This window comes from Akebia trifoliata, unplaced genomic scaffold, assembly GCF_017979445.1.
Source record: "Akebia trifoliata isolate Shusen 1 unplaced genomic scaffold, ASM1797944v1 Contig00586, whole genome shotgun sequence".
Lineage (NCBI taxonomy): Eukaryota > Viridiplantae > Streptophyta > Magnoliopsida > Ranunculales > Lardizabalaceae > Akebia > Akebia trifoliata.
The window spans coordinates 17,160-39,027 of NW_028237122.1; the positions used below are offsets into that span (position 1 = coordinate 17,160).

Consider the following 21,868-nt stretch of genomic DNA (forward strand, 5'->3'; position numbering starts at 1 on the left):
TTAAATTTTTTTGATGATTTATATAAGAATTGGTGTGGCAATAATAGCTCTCTAAAAATATTATAAACTAATTGGAATAATTATTGAGAGATTTACCAATCTTCTAGGTTTCATGATAAAACTTAGATTCAACGAAAATATTTAAAAAAATATAAGTTTTTTGAGTTTGATCATAGGTGTTGAAAATAGATGACAACCGAACTTCCAAATTTAAAACTTACGTTCAACGGTGAAAATTAACACTCTTTTTCAAAAAAATTTAAAAGATCTTAGAATTTTGTCCTTTATAACATGTGACTTCTAATTATGTTTTAGGATTTCACAAATTGATGCGTTAGAATCCACTCCAAGGTATGTTATGTTGAGTAATAAAATAACATAAATTTAAATTTTATGACGTGGATCCCCTCTCCAAAGTTTGTTGCTTAACACATTTGATAAAGTGAAGTTGGTGAATAACAAATTTCATAAAGTAAAGTTCCCTTAGAGTAGTAGAACTCCAAAAGAGCTTTGGTAATAAAAATGCAACATTTGAATTTGTTGGGTAAATCTCTGATAAATTTTTTGTAGAGTGATTTATTGGGGAAACCCAAATGTTGCATTCTAAAATACAAAAACTTTATTAGTGTTCACAACTCCAAGGGAATCTTACTTTATGAAGTTTGTCACTCAAAACCTCGCTTTATCAAGTTTGTTACCAAGCCAACCCTAAAGTGAGGATCCACGTCATAAAATTCAAATTTAGGCAAATAATTTGTTGCTTAACATAGTAAACACACCTTGCAGGGGATTCTAACCGCATCAATTTGTGGTATCCAAACACATAATCTGATGCCACAGAATTATAAAAGACAAAATTTTAAGAATTAAAAACAAAATTTAGATTTCACCGATGAATTTTATGTTTAAATTTTGGAGTTTGATAGCCATCAATTTTTAAAACCTATGATCAAGCTCAAACAGATTGTTATTTTTATTTTTTTATTTTTTTTTAAATCTTAGTTTTTCCATGACATCTACAAGTCTATGTTGTTGGATTTCTAATTTGGTAATCCATGTGACACAAACATACCTTAGTAATATTTGGAATCTTATTAAGCTAGTCAAGATAGCGTTATTATAAAGTAAGGTTTGTTCACGAAGTAAGGGAGTTTTTGTAATAAAATTACAACAGATAGATCTGCCCAGCAAAGCTCTCTATCTTGTTTTCTAATCCTTAAGAAAAGGGTAAGACTGTCAAACATTAGTTAGACTCTGAAAATTCAAGAAAAAACAGCCGTTGAGAGGTGGTAATTGTAGCTCAGGTTGTTTCTATCTCTCACGTCCTGGGAAGCATCTAACATTCAAGACCCTTTCTTTTCTTTCAAACTTCTTTAAAGCTGAAATCTTTTTGGCAGACTTGTCTCTCTGTTAATTTTTGCAGATATGTTGGATACATGGAGCAATCCATGGTTCTTTCCTTTTCTTCTCTTCTTCTTCATCTTCTCTTCAAAAACCTATCTTTTTGTTACAGTTGACACCATCTCTATGGGTCAATCTCTCACTGGAGACCAAACAATAGTCTCTAAAGGTGAAAACTTTGTCCTTGGTTTCTTCACACCAGGTAAGTCTCTCAACTACTACATAGGCATCTGGTACAATAAGTTCACAGGTCAAAGAGTTGTTTGGGTTGCAAACAGAGAGAACCCTCTCAGAGACCCATCTTCTTCAGAGTTGAAACTCTTAGAAAACGGTAATCTAGTCCTTCTAGATGAGTCCAAAATCACTATTTGGTCTACAAATTCGACCTCAAACACCTCTAAGTCCTCTGAAGTAATTCTTGGGGATGATGGAAATCTTGTTTTGAGAAATGGGTTGGATAAATCTGATATAATTTGGCAGAGTTTCGATTACCCAACCGATACATTGCTTCCGGGTGGTAAGATTAATTTTAATAAAATCACCAATAAATCAATGCAACTTACTTCATGGAAAAATTCAGAAAATCCTGCTAAGGGGATCTTTTCTTTAGAATTGGAATTGGACCCTGATGGAACTATTAAGTATTTTATACAATGGAACGAGTCTCGGCGGTATTGGAATAGTTTACCGTTGACTGGGCCTAGTGTCAATGATGTTCCCGAGAAGAGAGCAAACTATGTGATCGATTGTAAAGCTTGCTATAAAGATGTAGAAATAGAGATTAAGAAATGGACTTTGGGTAAGTCGAATTCGTTCCACAGGGACAATGAGAATTCAAGGATTCATTCGGATAAAAATGCCAAAACAGAATTTAGAAACAAAAACAAATTAGTTTTAAAAACAAAACAAAGTTGTAGTAGAAACTAAATTGCAATCTAAACAGAAAATAAAGATTAAAATTCTAAGAGAGAGGGATTAGAGAGGTCAAGTAAACCTTTGCAAGTAATCCATAGTGTAGATAAATTCTGAAATTAACTCAATCCATGGAGCAAGTCATTGCTCATGGATCGGAAGATGGATCAATTAAATTTTTGAAAGAAATTAGAAGCTATTCATGAAAATCCTAATATGATGGAGATTGCCCAATTTATATTCTGATTATTCACATAGCATAGCCATTCTTGAACTTATCTAAGTAATGGCTATCTAAGTTGGATCAAAATTATAAGTTGGATTACCTTAATCATAATAGAATTTTCGGAATTAAAACATGTAAGCAAGCAAGAATTTAAATCTACACTAGAGGGATTAATTTGCTATGGCTTCCTTAACTTCTCTAATGAGAATTTAGCCAATCATTGCAAGCATTGTAATTGCAGAAAAATAATAAAAGAGAAAAGAGAGAATAGGTGAAGAAGATGAAGATGATGATCGATCCGAATTCTTCTTTTATAGCTCTCCCAACAATTTACAAAGAAAAAGAATTGAGCACTCTTGATGTTCTCACTACACTCAAGAGATCTCTCAATAGAAAATTACAGCAAATTAAAGAGAGGAACAATCAAAAATTGGAGAAGAAGAGAGCAAGGAGAGGGGGAGTTTCTCTAAAATCAACCCTCAAATTTATAATGTTCGTATTCGGGCAATCGGGTTAACTTTTCGGATGATTCGCTTCAAACTACCCATTCAGTTACAACCACCGAAGCTTCTAGAAGCTTCTGTGAAAATCTCGAGGGCCAATTCCTCGAAATGACCGCGGCGCGGTCATGCTTAGCCGCGGCGCGGTGACGTGGCGCCCAAATCGACCGAGATTTTTCTGGAAACTTCCCTTCGACTCGTGTATTGTAACCGTAATTGTTTCGCGATTTGTTGGCTTCCACGTGCGCTACAATTAACACTAATATATCATTAGCTTTATTAATTTGGATAAATAAAATAATTTTGCAATTATTTAAAGGAACTAACATTTATGCAATGGTAATCTTAATGCAATTACGGTCCCAAAATCGAATAATTGGGACCTTATCACTATGTCTATAATTTCAGCTATATTACGAATGAGAACGAGCACTATTTCACATATAATCTTTATAATAATTCTATTATCTCTAGATTTGTGCTTGGTTTATCGGGTCAAATCCAGATTTTGGCATGGTTGACGGAGACGAGGGAGTGGAAGTTGTTTTGGTCTCGACCGAAACTTAAATGTGATGTTTATGCTATCTGTGGGCCTTTCGGTAGCTGCATGAAGCAAATTCAAACTACTGTCAATGTTTGGAAAGCTTTGAACCACGGCCCAAAGATTGGAATCTGAGTGATAGATCTCTTGGTTGTAGGAGGAGAACCCCTTTGCAGTGTGGAGTGCAAGACAGGTTTTTATCCAAGTACAACATGAAATTGCCTGACAATCGGTGGTATTTGGAAATTGAGAATGCCAAAGCGTGCGAATTGCGTTGCTTGAACAGTTGTTCTTGCAGTGCTTATTCTTATAGAAACGGTGGGTGTTCAATGTGGGGAGCTGATCTTTTGAATGTGCAACAATTCTCAAATGGTGATATTGGTGGAGAAGATTTGTATCTCAAACTTGCAAGTTCTGAGCTTTGGAATTTCGAAAGGAAGAAAAAAAAGGCTTCAAATACTGGGGTATTGTTGGTGCTGTTGGAGGGACTTTAGCCCTCTTTGGTCTTGTTTTGATGCTTATTTGGCGATGGCGTACGAGGAGATCGATTGGAACATCAAAGAAGGTTCACGATTTTTTGGTCTTAAGCAGGTGGAGGAAGAAAAGAAAAGGTAAACTCATCTATTACGATGTTATACCTCCTTATAAAGAAGATTAAAACTAGATATTTTTTATTTATTATAAGCATCTAAGGGTATTTAGGTAGAAAAGGATTTTTTCAAGGGCATTTTCAATATAAAATCTAATTTCCAAAGTACATTTATTGCACTCCAAGGTGTGGCTGTTTATTTATTTCCATTTAGTGTGTGCCCTTATTTATTAGAAATAAACATCTAAACCTATTTTGATTAAAAAGGATTTTTTTTAAAGAGCATCGTGGCTATGTGTTTATTGCACCATAAGGTCTGCCCTTAGGGAACATGTTAACAAACCCCATAAATAAATAGGGTTAAATATTGAGACCCCCTTAAAATTTTGAATTTATGGGTTGCATGGTTGATAATTGTGAAATTCAAACTTTGACGTGCATACGAATGTTGAAATCCTCTTTGACATGGATCCATATAGCTCTTCCAATAGTTGACCAAGAGACCTATGATATTTTCCTCAAATTCGAAATACATGCATATTGTGTGCCTCCGTGAGGTGCTTTCTTTTTTCTATGAAAATTTCACAAATTCACATACATATTACTTTAAGGGCGTGTTTAACTGAACGTAAACTCTAAGAAAAATCATTTGCCATCAAAATTTATTTTTAACGGTGTTTGATTGCAAAACAATTACAAAAATGGGGAAAATGCCCACATTCTTTTTTCGTTTAAACTTGATATAAACAAGATTTTTGTGGTAAAAATCAGAAATTGTGACCAACAAACTATAATCAAATTGGTTGGTTTTTTTATTTATTTTATATATCCCTTTTTAGTTATATAATCTTTCAAAGTCCATTAATCAGTATTTTAAATTACAAATAAACCCATACATGTCTGTTGCTCATACCTATCTTAATTTAACTAATAAAAAAGAGAAACACTTCTCTTAATAACTTAGTAAGATTTCAATTGTAATTAAGAGTCCTTGAGCTCAAAAGGATTATCAAGCTAGCAATCCCAACACCATAGCCCTATAGATTTCATGGAAAACTCAAATCTTAAAAAACAAGTTCAAAAAAATAATTTTTTTGGACTTGATCCAAAGTTTTTAAAATGGATGGGTATTGTCACGCCCCAAGTTTCAAGATGCATAACCCGACTCGTTACTACTATTTGAACCGTGATCCATAACTTAGGGGTGATTTAGGAATAATCCACTTACTCACATCGACAAAAAAAATACGTGATGAACCTAATTAAAAACATTATCTAAATCCAGTTCTTGGAAACATTCACATAGGATAGCTCAACGCATCTTCAATCAAAAATTCATAACTTGCTCAAGTTTTATCGGAATTTAATGCGACACCCCATTTTGGAAAGATGGTTTAAATAATCATAATAGAAAAATGCTAAACCAAATAAAATATTTATTTTTCAGATATAAAAATACCTAACAAAAGTTTTGTACTATAATATAATTTAGGATTTAACAACACATCGTGTGACTTCAAAACTTTGTACACACTTCGGTTCATATTGTAAAGTAGTAATTTTAAATTCTATAGAAGCTAATGAAATGTAGAATCAATGAAAAATATGAAATGTATATTAAAATCACTATTTGGCATGTGAAATATTTTTTTTTTAAAACAAAGGTACAAAATAGGTTTCCTATGGTCCTATTCAGTAGGTTAGACGATAAAATTCGAAATAAATATTTCTACCATTTAAATAGTATGGGACCAAAACTATGACGAAGTTAACTTCCAAAACCTATTCCTCAAAAAAAAAAAAAATCATAACCTAAGGAAAAGTATAAGTAAGGATCGCGACGATATAAAATAGGTTTTATTTTCTATTCATTTCTGCTAGCCATTAATAGCGATAAAATATAATAAATTTTTAAAAAATTCCAAAAAAAATATAAGGATATGCGCATGCGAGTTACAAATTTTTTTCAAGTGGTATCACATCATTTCAATAACAAATGAAAATTCTATAGCCTTTCTTGTGAAACTTGTTAAAAGGAATCAGCAACATTACAAATCTTCTTTTCTAAATCAATTAATAACCAAAGTCTTTAAAATGAAAATCCTAAACATTTATTCTATAAATTAGTTTAAAACAATTCTAATAAGCATAAGATAACATCAATAAGTCTTCCCAAAACCTCATATACCTATAATCATGGAAACAAATCAACTCAAGAAATAAAACAAAGCAAATCATTGAAGACAATCTCAACGCCTCTAATGTGTATTCATCAAAAGCTAAAATTTTTGACATAAAACGTCGATGAGCAATGAACGATATGACATCCCTCCACATAATAAAAAAATAAAAATAATAGGAAGGGATACATCGAATTACATATGGTATAATGATAATAAAATAAAATAAAATAATTATTTCAACACTTCATAAATAAGAAAATCGCAAAAACATTTTCTTACCAACCATTTTATCCTTAGTTTGGTTAAACCGCCATATTCAATTCAACCATTTTATCCCCGGTCTGGTGAAATTGCAAACTATCTAATTATAGGACCTTCTTCGAGGGCTTAAGGGTCTTGCACCCAAGGGCCTATGCCCTATTTGCTTTACACCACCATTTATCCTCATAAAAAAAAATGTATCATTCTTATACAACTCAAAAATCATGTGGACCATTTATCCTTATCATGACATCATCAAAATTATACTTATATTTACGCATACAATAACATTAGATTATATAATTATCATTTTTTTTTAAAATTATGCTTTAACGATGAAATATACACATGCATGATTTACTTCCTTTATATCATTATTGAACTAAGTTAAGGGGAGTCAAATCCTACCTTGATCGAATTCTAGATCCTTTCCGGTCGAGTCACTCGTTCTTCACACCTCCTTAACCTCATGATCTTCTTCTTCTTTTTATTGGAGTCTCCACACTACCAACGTCCTTTTTTTTCCTCTCTCTATTTTTCTCTCTTTCTCTTTCCTAAGAATAAGATTAAGTTTTAAAATAAAATCAAAGTGTGCTCCTAAAAATTCAAGGGATAGTGTCGCCACATATTATCTCATTTATTTACTCTAAATATTAATTCTCCTACCAATCTAGGTCACTCACAAATTAAAAAATAATTTAACTATCTTAAAATTCTTTCCTTACTTCAACATGAATATAAAATATTAATTTGAATTTTAAAAATAATTTCTTACTTGAGCCCACTTTATTTAAGAAATGATTTTAAATTTTGAATAACTTCCTAATTCAATTCTCATATCATCTTTATTCTTTTATTTTTTATATATTATTATTAAAATAACAAAACACTTATTAAGGACCACCACAATATGTAAGTTTTCTAAAAAATTTATTTGTATTCTATTTAGAGATTTAATGATACCAAAATAAGACTCAATGAATTCCAAAAATAATTCTAGAAATTTTGACTTGATTAAGGAGGTCTTTTGAATATTTTTTTAAACCTAAGATTACACCAATTTTTCATAAAAGTCCTTAATTTTAAATTAAATAAAAAGGATCCTCCCTATGCATTATAAATTACATTATAATACCACTGTCAATTAATTATTTTCATAGTGACTCATTTATCCTTGTTTTAATAAATATTATCCATGTCACATGGATTCTATGATTTGCTACTAATTTATCTACAAGATTTATTTATTGCGTCCATACATTTTAAATAAAAACTCAATTATATAAAGTCAAAATTTTATATTAGTAGCCATTTTTTATCTCATAATTTTTTCTTTTTTAATTTTAAAAATGAATGGAAACATGACATTAATCAATATTTTGTTTCATAATTAAGTTGACTTTAAACTTTGACAACTAATTGTCTAACATAATAAATTATCGAAATGTATATTATGAAACTACCATATGCTAAAATCAAAAGTATTGATTATAATATCTCACAATTAAAGAGGTTTTCAAGATTATCATTTATAAAATAATTTCATGGGTTTTTAGATCAGGGATATTACAGATATCGAACTCCAAAATTAAAAATAAAAATTTAGTGGTGAAAACTATATTTTTAAAGATTTTTATTCTTTTTAAAGTTCGTAGAATTTTTTCCTCTACATTCCTATGGCATCATATCATTTATTTGGATACCACAAGGTGAGTTTAACGAGCCTTGTAAGATTTGAAATCTTACCAAATTAGTAAGACTAGACTTACTCAAAAAATAAAAAAAAACTTATACGACCCAATTTAAATGAAAGAGTAGAAAGACATTTTCTACATGATTTTCCATAATGTGTTCAAACAGTAGAAAATGATTTGCCAATATATCATTTGACCGCCAAATAATTTGTTAGGAAAATATTTTTCTTGCAATGAAACACACTTAAAATAGTTGGTGAGATGGCCAAGGCCATGCCTAAGGAAACAAAGGTCTTTAGTTTGAAATCCCCCCTTGGGGCCACCCTTATGTATTTTTCTTAGAAATTACCTAGTACGTGTGGAGGAGGGATGGCACCTATCTAAAGGATTAGTCTGGTACTCTAAGAGGCACGGATAACTTCCTTTAAAAAAAAAACAAACAAACAAACAAAGCCTTACTACCCCAAGGATTTTTGGTTGGAAAAATGAATCTTATTCATCATCCATTCCACTATACCTAGAGTCATGTCTAATGTTATTGAAAGTGACTTCATATTCATTTCCACTATCATTTTACTTTTGATTTTTCACTTACTGGAACCACCCCTATATTTTCTCAAATATGTTCATTCTAATTTTATTTGTCCCAGTCTTTCTACTAATCACATCCATTATCATCGTCTTTACTATGCTCAATTTATTAATATGATAATATTTGACTGCTCAACATTACGCTCCATGAAGCATAATCCATCTTAGAGTCATCTTATAAAGCCTATTTTTAATTAATTAGATTGTTATACGTCAATCACATGTACTTTAGCACCTCCTCTTTAACTATCCAAATCCGATCTTATGGGCAATCAAATTCAAAGCGGTCTCTTTGGGTATTTATAATCAATCAACTTTCTATTGGACATTCCCCATCTTGAGTGTTTGTGATAAATTTACACGCCATGTACTTGATCTTGATTCTACTTATTCCATTTTGCAAATTGTTTTTGGTGCAATCATACCAATAGACACTATGTGAAGACTGAAAATTTTGAAAAGAAAATTCGATGGGCCCAAGCCCAAAAATTTTAGAAACCGAATTTTGATGACTTAAAACCATCAAATTTCTCCCATTCTTCATTACTTTGGAGGTTTTGGTGTATCAAAAAAAATAAATTGACAATGAAAAATTCAACGACCTTGGGCAGTCAAATATAAGTTTTTTTCACGTTATGAGAGTGCAAGGTGGATTCTTAAGTGATAGAGTGAAATCGATACTAGGTGATTAACAACCAGTTGGTACCATTTGTATTTTTGCTTTATCCTTTGTTCAATTACTCTTTTCCATAGTTTCATCACCATAAATAGATAGTTGGAACAATTTTGTATGACTCCTTTATTAATTGTTATATATAGGTATTTTGATGCTTTTTGTCTTGTCAGTTCACATCTTTTCAGTAAATCAATCTTATGAACAAAAAAACAACTTTGTTTGAATGAAATGAGAAATATTTTGACTTCCAAAACTCAGGAACAAAAAGAAAAATAGAGGATCTGTTTGATCTGAGTGGAACTACTAAAAATTGCAAAGACACCACAGAGGCAGAAATACCCATAGAGGGTTCAAAGCAAGGAAACACCCCACATCTACCAGTATTCGACTTCGAAGTAATTGCAAATGCTACATATAATTTTTCAGATGCAAATAAGCTTGGAATGGGGGGATTTGGCCTTGTTTACAAGGTGAGGTAGTATTTTATTTAATAAAATTTGACGAAGTTGGCAATTCATAATAACTTATATGAATTTACTACCATCTCAGGGCACACTACCAGGAGGTCAAGTAATAGCAGTGAAAAGACTATCCAAAAACTCTAGACAAGGCTTGAAGGAGTTCAAGAATGAGGTTAGATTGATATCCAAACTTCAACACAGGAATCTAGTTAGGCTTTTAGGGTGCTGCATTGAAGGGGAGGAGAAGATGTTACTTTATGAATACATGCCCAACAAAAGCTTGGATTCCTTTCTATTTGGTATGGTTACTATTTATGAATAATTTCCAAAATCATTTCAACTTTTGCTAATATAGTCTAATGGACAAAAAAAAAAAAATGACCAGATCCAACTAAACAAGGGCAACTGAACTGGCCTAAACGCTTCCACATTATTGAAGGGATCGCTCGAGGTCTTCTCTATCTACACCGAGATTCCAGATTAAAAATTATTCATCGAGATTTGAAAACGGGAAACATTCTATTGGATGATGAGATGAATCCCAAAATTTCAGACTTTGGCATGGCAAGGATTTTTGGAGGAAATCAAACTTTAGCAAATACTAACAGGGTTGTTGGAACATAGTAAGTACTAGTTTCTTGATAGCCTAAAATTCCTCCTTAATTAGTTTGCATTTTGATCCTTCTAATTACTTAATATAGAAACAAATAAAAAAGGGTGAAACTAATATGCATGAACCATTTTCATTTCCTTAATCAATTTACTGAGTCCTTAATGGTAATGGTAAAACACAGTGGTTATATGTCCCCAGAATATGCCATGGAAGGGAGATTTTCCGAGAAATCTGATGTCTTCAGCTTTGGGGTATTACTTTTAGAGATCGTGAGTGGGAAGAGAATTAACCAATTTTATCTCGAAGAACAATCATTAAGCCTAGTTGGATTTGTAAGTTTATACTTCAACTTATGGGATCCTTTTATTTATTTATTACTAAATTTGATAATCTTAGGAGAAGGGATCGATATTATTTCAGGCATGGCGACTGTGGAATGAAAGTAAAGAAATGGAATTGATGGATCCAACATTAAGAGACTCGTACTCAGCCCCAGAAATATTGAGATGCATTCACGTAGGCCTCCTTTGTGTACAAGAACATGCAGTGGAACGACCAACAATGTCTAATATAGTTCAAATGCTAGGCATGGATACCACACAACTTCCTACACCAAGACAACCTGGGTTCACAATAGAATCTGGTTTACCTTTAGCTAGCCAAGAAATGTGCTCGAAAAACAATGTCACTATTACAGAAGAAAGTGGCAGGTAGCAAGTAATTGCAACATTCTTCCTCATTTTCTTTTCTAGGAATATATATATATTTCAAGACTTTTAAATTTCACTTTGTATATATGAATCATTTACTTGAATAGATGAAGTATTTTCATGTAACTGAAAGATATAAAAAGTCTGCTACACAAAGTGGTGTATTGAAGAGCAAAGTCCCCTTAATGCAACTTTTTATTATTATTTAGTTTTGATGGATAGGTCAAGAAGACCTACCCAAGCAACTAAAAAGAGAAAAAAATACTATTTGAACAATTAGAGTATTTTTATTTTTCGTCTTCTCCTTCTAATCCTCTTAGGATTTGTGTTTACTAATATGGTATCAGAGCATCGATTCTAGGGCTCTTGTCTGCACTTTTGCATTTGCATGTCATTGAAGAACTCCCTTCAATCCAACTCAACAGATCGATTCACTCTTACAGATTGTAGTATTGATTGAAGTAGCTTGATTGTAGTTTCCAGATCGACCCCAAATTGATTTCGAATATAACTCACTCCTATAGATTAATATTGAAGTAGCATGATTGTAGTTTTCAGATCGACTCCAAATCGATTTATTGATAAATTTCATATTGATTTCATTGAATTTGTGATCGAATAGTGAGCAAATCCAGCCCTCTTTGTTTGGATTGATTTTGGCTGGACTCCGTCGTATAGTGAACTTGTGAGCAAATTCATGGCACATCTAATTAAGCAAATTCAGATTTGTGGTACATCTCTGCTCTTTTGAGAATTGTTCTATCATCCAAGTTTTATTTTTTACTTAGTTGTTTTCAAATATCTTTGGTCTATTAGTGGGCAACTTGATGGAACCAAATTATTCTTTATTAAAGTTAAGAGAGAAAGAATCTGTTGAAACATCCAAATTATAAATCTTTAATTGCTTCGGTTTTTAATAGCTGGTTATGAAATTATAAATCTTATGTTTAATATCAGTTCATATATAAAACATCCAAAACCCATAAAAACACTTTCGTGACTATGATAGACATGAAAATTCTATGACTGTGCCCGTTCTTGTGGATCAAAAAACATGATTGAATGTCATATGGATGTAAAGCGCAATATTTTAAGAATTGCGAAAGTCTTTTATTTTTTTAAATAATAATATAAATTTTCACTGTTGGATTTTGATTTTAAATTCGGGAGCTGATTCGCTTTCAATTTACAAAACTTTGAAAAAATGTAATTTCTTTTTACCATTTAATCTAAGCCATGAACACAAAACAGGGCTAAGTTGTTATTTGGCTTAAATGTCAATCTATGTGGGCCTAACAAGTCTTTGTAAGATTGGGAGTGTGACTTATAACTTAGTCACGTTAGCCTTATTCAATACAAATTACGGAGGAGTCAGAGTGTCTTTGGTCATTATTAAAGGGCTAAGTTGCTTGATGAAATATATTAACAATATTAAACTAGATATTATAAAGATACCATTTAAAAGATCTCTAAAATCACTAAAGTATATTAAATAATCGGACATCACATGAAGTAAAAAAAAAAAAAAAAAAGGGGGAAATTAAAAAAAAAAATTCCTTCAGCAGTCATTTTTAGGTAGATTGTTTTGATCAGTTATTTTTTGATAAACAAAAAGTTATCTTCAAAATTTAAATCTCAAGAACAAGATGGGATTTTTAAGGAAGTTAAAGATTATAGATTTTGATAAGAAGACTGAAAATATAATTGGTATATTTTTCAAAAAATTTCCAATTTCTTTACAAAACAATCTCAAATTTATTTAAATTAACCAATTTGAGCCCTCGCAGAATAAATACCGAATCCGAATTTTGTTGCTATGTCTGTGGTCACATGAACCCATATGCAACGGAGTAACTCGGGAGGTCACATTCGAACTTCGAACACACAACCAGATGGAACAAACCCCTATTGCTAGTTTTACCACTAAAATCATGTTTGTGTTCACAAATTTTGTAGTTTGTGTTCACAAATTTTGTAATTTGTGATGCTTAAAACTATTACTCAAAAATTACCAAACAGATGCATATGGTTGTAGTCCAAAGGATGAGCTCAACATTCATGGATCAATGGGCCCAATGACTTAGACGCAGAAAACAACAGATCTTCATCTCTTTAACCACAGGGGAAAGGAAAAAAAAAAAACTAGTCTCAAAGAGACTTTCCATCAAACGAACGGCTGAGACGAGACTCTATACATCACATTAAGGCTGAAACGACTTGATTATTATGCTAAAAACGACTGATCATATTAGTTGTTAATTGCGTCGGTTCGTAATAGTTATTTTAGGCCAAACTATTGGATTTAAGTCAACAACAAAAATACAAAGTCCATCTCAAGGAGTGAAAGTCCAAAAAGCTCTCCACAAAAAGAAAACACTAAATTCTAAACTATATTTTTTTAATAGAGTTTAAAAAGTTATTATAAATTGGAGAACTTGTCTATTAGGGTCACTTCAAAGTTAGTGCCAGTATTGAGAGAATGTAAAGTTGTGGCATAACTTGGCTTTGTTATAACTTAAAGGCTGATTCGTAATAAATTTGATTGGCATTCATTTTCAAGTGGAGTGCGGAATCTGATATCTATAAGACATTGAAGTGATCTACGTTCCTCGAAATAATTCCCTTTGATTTTGTTAATCTCATTTTCTTTGTCAGACTTCCCCTTTGGTTTGTGCATGTGCAATCCCTTTCGTAAGGTCCAGTTTGATCTAAGTGTTTGTAATCTCTATCTCAACTCTATGGGGTTGGTCTCTAGCTACAATAAAAGATACTCTAAACGGGAATTATCCTAGGACATGTTGTTCTCGGTACTTGATGTGTATGTCATCGCATCTTTATATTTCTAGCCAGATAAGGAATGTAGAAGGATTTCAACTTGAGGCCAAATAAATAGATGGAATGGGTTTTGGTAGATAAAACTCTTGATTCAAATATGTCCAAGTAATTTAAAATTAACATTAATGTCCACATACCTAATAAAAACAGTCAATCCATATTTGGACATACAAATCCATTAAAATCAAGAGATTTTGATTGTATCCAAGGAGACCTGCAGGGTCAACAAAAGTTGTAAAACCATAAAATTTGATTTGTGCCTCAATTTATTCTAAAGCTATTAATAACAAAACCCTTAGGGGGGATTCTATAGCAGTATCTGAGTCCAGGGTTTAAAGGAGAAGAAAGATAACCCATTCTCTATTGAGAAAGTCTCTTTCTTCACTAATAAAATGTGAAGCCTAAGAATAAAGAAAAGTCATAAACATCTTAGAAGAACATATATCAAGCAATTGAAGCTTTTCCCCATTATTCTCAATTGATAAAGCATGAAGTTTTTAGAAAATAAAATTTATGCACCCAATACTCTCTGAAAGATTGATCGAAAAATTCATCCACTTGGTCTGTCTTCTACAAAAGAATTCGCTAGCAATCAAAATAGACCAAAAACAATCACTTTATTGTTTTTGGCCCCACCACTCAAATGGACTTAGATACCAAAAGTAGACTGATTGAAATCTAGATCATTATAAGAAAGAGGCTCCAATCAATCATTTAATTTCTAAGATTTTAGGCCCACAAAAGTATGGGCAAAACATTTGTGCAACCCATCATTGGATTTTAGCCCCACCTAGCCTAAAAATATTGGTGAAGAAAAGATATTTATTTTTCTTTATTAGATTATATATAAAGCAAATTTTTTTTAGGAAATTTATTTTTCACTGATGTTATTTGATTGGGCTTTTTCCATTTGGTTCTTATTATAGAGCACAAAATAACAAGAAAATTCTGTTGAAGAGTTTTGGAAAGTCATTAGCCCATTTTTATAATTCACGAAAATGTTAAGAGTCAAACAAAACAAGGACTTCTCTACTAACATTAAACATATTTTACGAAAGATTCATTTCTTTGACAAAGAGCCTTAAACTTCTTTGAGTCTAGAATTCTCCATAATCTTATCTTACTTCATAACTTACAAAATAAGGTCCAACTTTGTCCTACACAAATTATTGATCTTAAGAGATTTTTCTAACTTCAAACCATGTGATTCGTATCTGTTCTATTAGGGAGACAACACTGAACCAACACCCTTGTCTTATATGAGTTAGAACTTTTGAACTCGACTGATTCTTTTGTGAGGATGATATCTATGGTGAGGAAATCATCCTAAAAAAAAATCAGTCCAATCTGAAACTTCTAACCTCATCAAAAGTAGTTTAGAATTGTGGATTGTCTTTTTTTACTATTAATTTGTAAATCACTTTTGACGGGGTTAGAAGTTCAAGATTGGGCTAATTTTTTGTGAGGATGATCTCTTTATCATAGAGATCATCCTCCAAAAAAAAAAAAAATCATCTCAATTCAAAACTTTTAAGTCATATAAAAGAATTTGAGAAGTGAAAGGTAAAATGTTATTATTTTTTAATTAGTTGATAAATCATTAATTAATTAATTAATTCAACAATTTAATTGACTGATTTCTTATTTTTAGAATTTTATAATTTTTCTCCTTAAAATTCAAAACAATTTGTGGCCAAGTGGGCTGAGAGAGAGAAAAAAAGACAAGTTTCATAAAAGTTGGATTTAATATCAATTATGGGTGCAAATCTGACATGCGCCTCAACCCAATTGTCCTCGATCAAAATCTAGCCGAACCTGAAATCAATTTGTGCCTATTTATAAATGGGTGGGCTGAACTCGGACTAAGCTCACCCCTAAACTATGGAAGTTCGAGTCAACCCACCCATGACCTCCCCTTCATGCACATGAGCTAAGCCTGTCAATGAATAGTCGAAATCCGAATTCAAATTTAAATTTGAAAAATCGGATATTATTCAAAATTTTTGGATATCAAATTTGGATTTGGATAGTTTTCAATATCCTATAACATTTTGGATACGAATTCGGATATAGGTGAATTCGAATTGGATAATATCCCAACTGAAAATAACATATACATATAGGGTCGGATTATTTCGACCCCCTTTGCGACACACCATTTTGTCTTATATGGGCAAAAATGTTTGGAATGGGCTGATTTTTTGTGAGGATGATCTCTATGGTGAGGAGATCATCCTTGCCAAAAATCAGCTCATTATGAAACTTCTAACCCCATGTTTACAAATTAAAAAATTTTAGACCGTCCAATTTTTGTAAATCAATTTTGATGGGGTTAGAAGTTTTGGAATGACATGATTTTTTGTCAGGATGATCCCCTCATCACAGAGATCATCCTCACAAAAAATCAACCCATTCCAAACATTTTTGCCCATATAAGACAAAATGATGTGTCGCAAAGGGGTCGTAATGGGGGTCATAACAACGCCATCCATATATATATATATATATATATATATATATAGGGCCAGGTTCAAACGACAACCATTTCAACACACATATAGACAATGTGTTTTGTCTTATATGGGTAAAAATGTTTGGAATGAGCTGATTTTTTGTGAGGATGATCTCTGTGGTGAGGAGATCATCCTTGCCAAAAATCAGCTCATTATGAAACTTCTAGACTGTCCAATTTTTGTTGAAAAATTATAGACCATCCAATTTTTGTAAATCAATTTTGATGGGGTTACAAGTTTTTGAATGGGATGATTTTTTGCCAGGATGATCCCCTCATCATAGAGATCATCCTCACAAAAAATCTGCCCATTCCAAACATTTTTGCCCATATAAGATAAATACGTTGTCGCAATGTGTGTCGTAGGAACCCGACCCATATATATATATATATAATATATGGTTCCTGTTCAATGGCCAACAGTTTGGCAAACACTTTTTCAAAACATGGGTTAGAGGTCTTGGAATGTGCTGATTTTTGGTGAGGATGATCTCTACGGTGATCATCCTCACCAAAAATCACCTCATTCCAAAACTTCTAGCCCCAGTTTACAAGTTGAAAAATCGTGAACTGTCCATTTTTTGTAAATCATTTTTTATGGGGTTAGAAGTTTTAGAATGGGCTGATTTTTGGTGATGATGATCTCCTCATCGTAGAGATCATCATCACCAAAAATCAGCCCATTCCAAGACCTTTAACCCATGTTTTGAAAAATGTGTTTGCCAAACTGTTGGCCATTGAACGCTACCCATAAAATATATATATATATATATATATATATAGGGTAGCGTTCAATGGCAACTTTTTAGCAAACTTTTTGGCAAACATTTTTCAAAACATAGGTTAGAGGTTTTGGAATGGGCTGATTTTTGGTGAGGATGATCTCTACGATGAGGATATCATCCTCACCAAAAATCAGCCAATTCCAAAACTTCTAACCCATGTTTACAAGTTAAAAACTCGTGGACCGTCCATTTTTTGTAAACTGTTTTTGATGGGGTTAGAAGTTTTGGAATGAGCTGATTTTTGGTGAGGATGATCTCCTCACCGTAGAGATCATCCTCACCAAAAATCAGCCCATTCCAAAACCTCTAACCCATGTTTTGAAAAATGTTTTGCCAAAAAGTTTGCTAAAAAGTTGGCCATTGAACGCCCCCCATATATATATATATTTTTTGGGTCCCGTTCAATGGCCAACAGTTTGGCAAACATTTTGACAAACACTTTTTCAAAACATGGGTTAGAGGTCTTGGAATGGACTGATTTTTGGTGAGGATAATCTCTACAGTGAGGGAATTGGCTGATTTTTGGTGAGGATGATCTCTACGGTGAGGAGATCATCCTCACCAAAAATCAGCCAATTCCAAAACTTCTAGCCCCAGTTTACAAGTTGAAAAATTGTTAACCATCCATTTTTTGTAAATCATTTTTGATAGGGTTAGAAGTTTTGGAATGGGCTGATTTTTGGTGATGATGATCTCCTCACCGTAGAGATCATTCTCACCAAAAATCAGCCCATTCCAAGACCTTTAACCCATGTTTTGAAAAATGTGTTTGCCAAACTGTTGGCCATTGAACGCTACCCATATTTTTTTTCTTTCTTTTCGGTTAGATTGTTAGAACTTTGAAGTTCTGTCGAAGTCGAACAGAACTCAGCCCGACAGCAGCCGACAGCCCTCATCGTCTTCGGCCGATAAACTAGTCACCGTCGGAATCTCTCTCATCGGCTCACCTTCGGCATCAGCCTCCATTGACAGGCCGAATCGGCGTCGAACTATCTTTGTCCCTCTCTCTCTCAAAAGCTCTTAACAATTAATCCCGTTAAACGAAGAGGGTAATATTATTGCCTTAGAATCTTCAGAAATTCCCTGTTTTTTTTTTTGTTATCTTTGATGTATTCTGGAACTAGGGTTTAGATCTAGTGATCCTTAACAGTTGTTATGATTCGTAAATCAGATACTATATTTGCCACTTTATATTGTGATTTTTTACTTTTTAGGGTTTATCTGGATCTCCATTTCTGTGCAATAAAAATGGTTCTTTTGGATTGTATTAAGTTGTTTTTGCCGTATATAGATGTATAGCTTCTTGTAACTGTGCAAAGAGTTCCTTAACAACTTTCCCTTCCTTTGATTTATGTAGGTATTAAAAGATGAGGAAAAACGATCTCTTTATGACCTGGTAATACATTTGTTTCCTGTTAGTTACAATCACTTGTTAGGCAGAATTTGTGCTCATTTATTTTTTTCTTCTTATATTTGAATAGAAAGAATATTTGACCACTTTACTTACTTGTGCTCATTTATTTGTTTCCTATCAGTTACAATCAATTCTTCTTCTTATATTTATGAAGGTTAAATTGAAAAGGACATAAATAAGCTTCACATATCAGGGTTTTCAATGCCGATACAAACTGTAATATTCCAGTAGGGTGTGAATTTTCTGAACATTCATACAAATCAACATTATGATGATACATAATGTATAAAATACATGTTTTAGGTTATAAACGACTCTTACAACTATTTATTTTTAGTGTATCACATTTTTCCTTGTTGATACGTGCTATTAGACACCAATATGCTGATTAAAAACTAAGTTAGATAGCATCAAAGTATGTTTATGTTTCAACTTTCAATGAGCTATCAAGTACTGGTAGCCTAATGGATAAGGCATCTGATTTAATCAGAAGATAGTAGTTTTTTCCTTCTGGATTTCATTTGAGAACAGCTATTTAAAATATATTCTCAGTAATTTTTTTTTTGTGCACATATTGAATTGCTGTTTTGCAGGCTCTTTATATCATTGGAACCTCCATTTTGTTTCTTCAAATGTCCCATTGATCTAGAGATTCCATTCCTTCTTTTTGAATATTTTTGCTTTTTTCTGATTCTTGTTTGTTTCAAATTGTTTCGGTCTAAACATTTCGACACATACCGAAATATTTTGATACAATTTGAAACATTTAATTTTAGGAATGTTTCATATCGGAAGGTTCAACAAATGATGCATGCCCATATCGTATAGTATTTTGAACCATGCTTCAAACTTGATGAATACTGATATTTGAAGTTAAAACTATGTGAAACTGGAAAAATAAAAATTGAAGACCTTCCAAACTAAGTTATATTGAACTCTTATTAGTAAAAGGAAAATTCTAATATTGAATTGTAAACCATGTTCAGCAGAAGCAGTTTGAAGGAGCGAGGAAAACTGATCAAGCATCAATGAGAGCCCGGAGAAGTGATTCCAAGATGTCCATGGTCGTGAATCTCACCAAAAACCTCTCACTCAATTCTCATCTACCAAAAGATCGGGTTCAGGAAGTAGAAGGAAATCCTGATTTTTCCAACAAAGATGTTGGGGCAATGCAGCCCCAAATTACTGATCAAACAATAACGATGGTGGTTGGTCTTTGATTTATTTTTCATGGTTAATCTGAGATTTATTTTTGGTGGTTGGTCTTGGTTATGTGGGACACATTCTATGGTGGTTGGTCTTTGATTGTTCCTTGTCAATAATGAAATAACTAGAGTTTTTTTTTTTTTTTTTCCGGATAAATTTCGGATAATGTTTGAATAGTAAATAAGTTTCGGATAATTTTCGAATGGTAAATTTTGGATTCGAATCGGATAATATCAGATATCCGATAATTTATTTGGATACAAATTCGAATATTCATTAGTGATATCCGATCGGATTTGAATTCGAATTCGGATATCACTAAAAAAATTCACGTTCGAATTTGGATATAGCACTATCCAATCGGATATCTATCCGTTGATAGCTCTAACAAGAGCCCTATTTTACCGTCCTCACCCCTCCCTTTTTATTCCCAAACCATTCTCCCCAATAGCTATTTTTTTCCTGTTCTCCTAACTTTGCACGTGCATTGAACCATAAATTTTTTCCCACGAGGTACACAATACAAATATTTATGGGGATGTGTAATGTTGTATCCCAAGAAAAAAACTATGGTCTATGCACATGGCACGTCAAGAGAATAGAGTGGGGGAGTCAATTAATCATTATTCATTTCTTAACCTTTAAAAAATAATAATAATAATAAAAAAACCGAAAGTCAACCCCAAACTTGCTATTTGGGTTGGCCCTGGCTTGGATGGGGCCATTTGTATTTATAAGTATTAATGCTAATTTTCTTAAGAATCCATTTTCATTGATTCCTAGTAAAATCCTCTCATCTCAACGGTTGGTTTGATTAAGAGCCTCAAACAAGAGGCTAGAATTTCCTAAACCACAAAGACTCGTGTTGTCGTGTTTGGCTGCAAAAGCATTTGAAAATGTCTTTGATGTTTGAAATCTGTATGGTTGTGTCTAGAAAAAATACTTCGTTGTTCGCTTTGAAATTTGGTATTTACTTTGTAGACCTTGACTCGAGAGATTTTTTGCTCACAATTTTTTTTTGTCACACAGTACTCACTGAATCTCCAATGTGTACCATGTAGGACGTAATAAGGGTAGTTATGTAAATTGGAGATGTCATTCAATACAAGCGGGGTCATGTGATTGGTGGATCTTGGATTCCGTGAGAAACATTTTTGTCTATCTCTAAGATCTTTGCTTCACCCAATCTAATTGCATTGGCTTCCACAATGCCAATCTTTGAACCAGTGATCCACCATTGCTCTATGGTTCAAAAATCATAATCAAGGTATCTACAGATCCTGTACTGCAAGAGTTTGGTAGCTATCAAACTCCATGTCTCCTTTACGCATCATAGTGGTCTATCATCCACACACAAATAGGCTGATATATGTTTTCTAACCATTGAATTTAAGCGTGTTTATCAGCCAACCCCATGGGTGTTGAACAAAGTCATGTTTGTGTTCACAAATTCTATAATTTAAGATGCTTAAATCAGATAATCAAAAATTACCAATCAGTGATGCCATACGTTGGTAGTCCAAGGGATGGGCTCAAAAGTCATGGGTCTTGGGCCCAATGACTACCAGGTCAAAAGTCATGGGTCTTTTGGGCCTAATGCCAATGACTGAGAAAACAACAAGTCTTCATTGTCTTTCAAAGTCAAACAACAGGACCAAGGAAAAAAACTAGTTTGAGACTGTCAAACGTATTCATTCTACAGCTAACCATTTCAGTGAATACAATGAATTTCTTGTAATGTCTTCTTCTCTTGCCATC

At 32.7% G+C, this 21,868-nt stretch overlaps 1 pseudogene; it reads left to right on the forward strand.

Moving 5' to 3' along the window:
- Positions 1-1,335: 1,335 nt before the first annotated feature.
- LOC147381304 (G-type lectin S-receptor-like serine/threonine-protein kinase At4g27290) lies at positions 1,336-11,362 on the forward strand (annotated as a pseudogene).
- Positions 11,363-21,868: the final 10,506 nt, after the last annotated feature.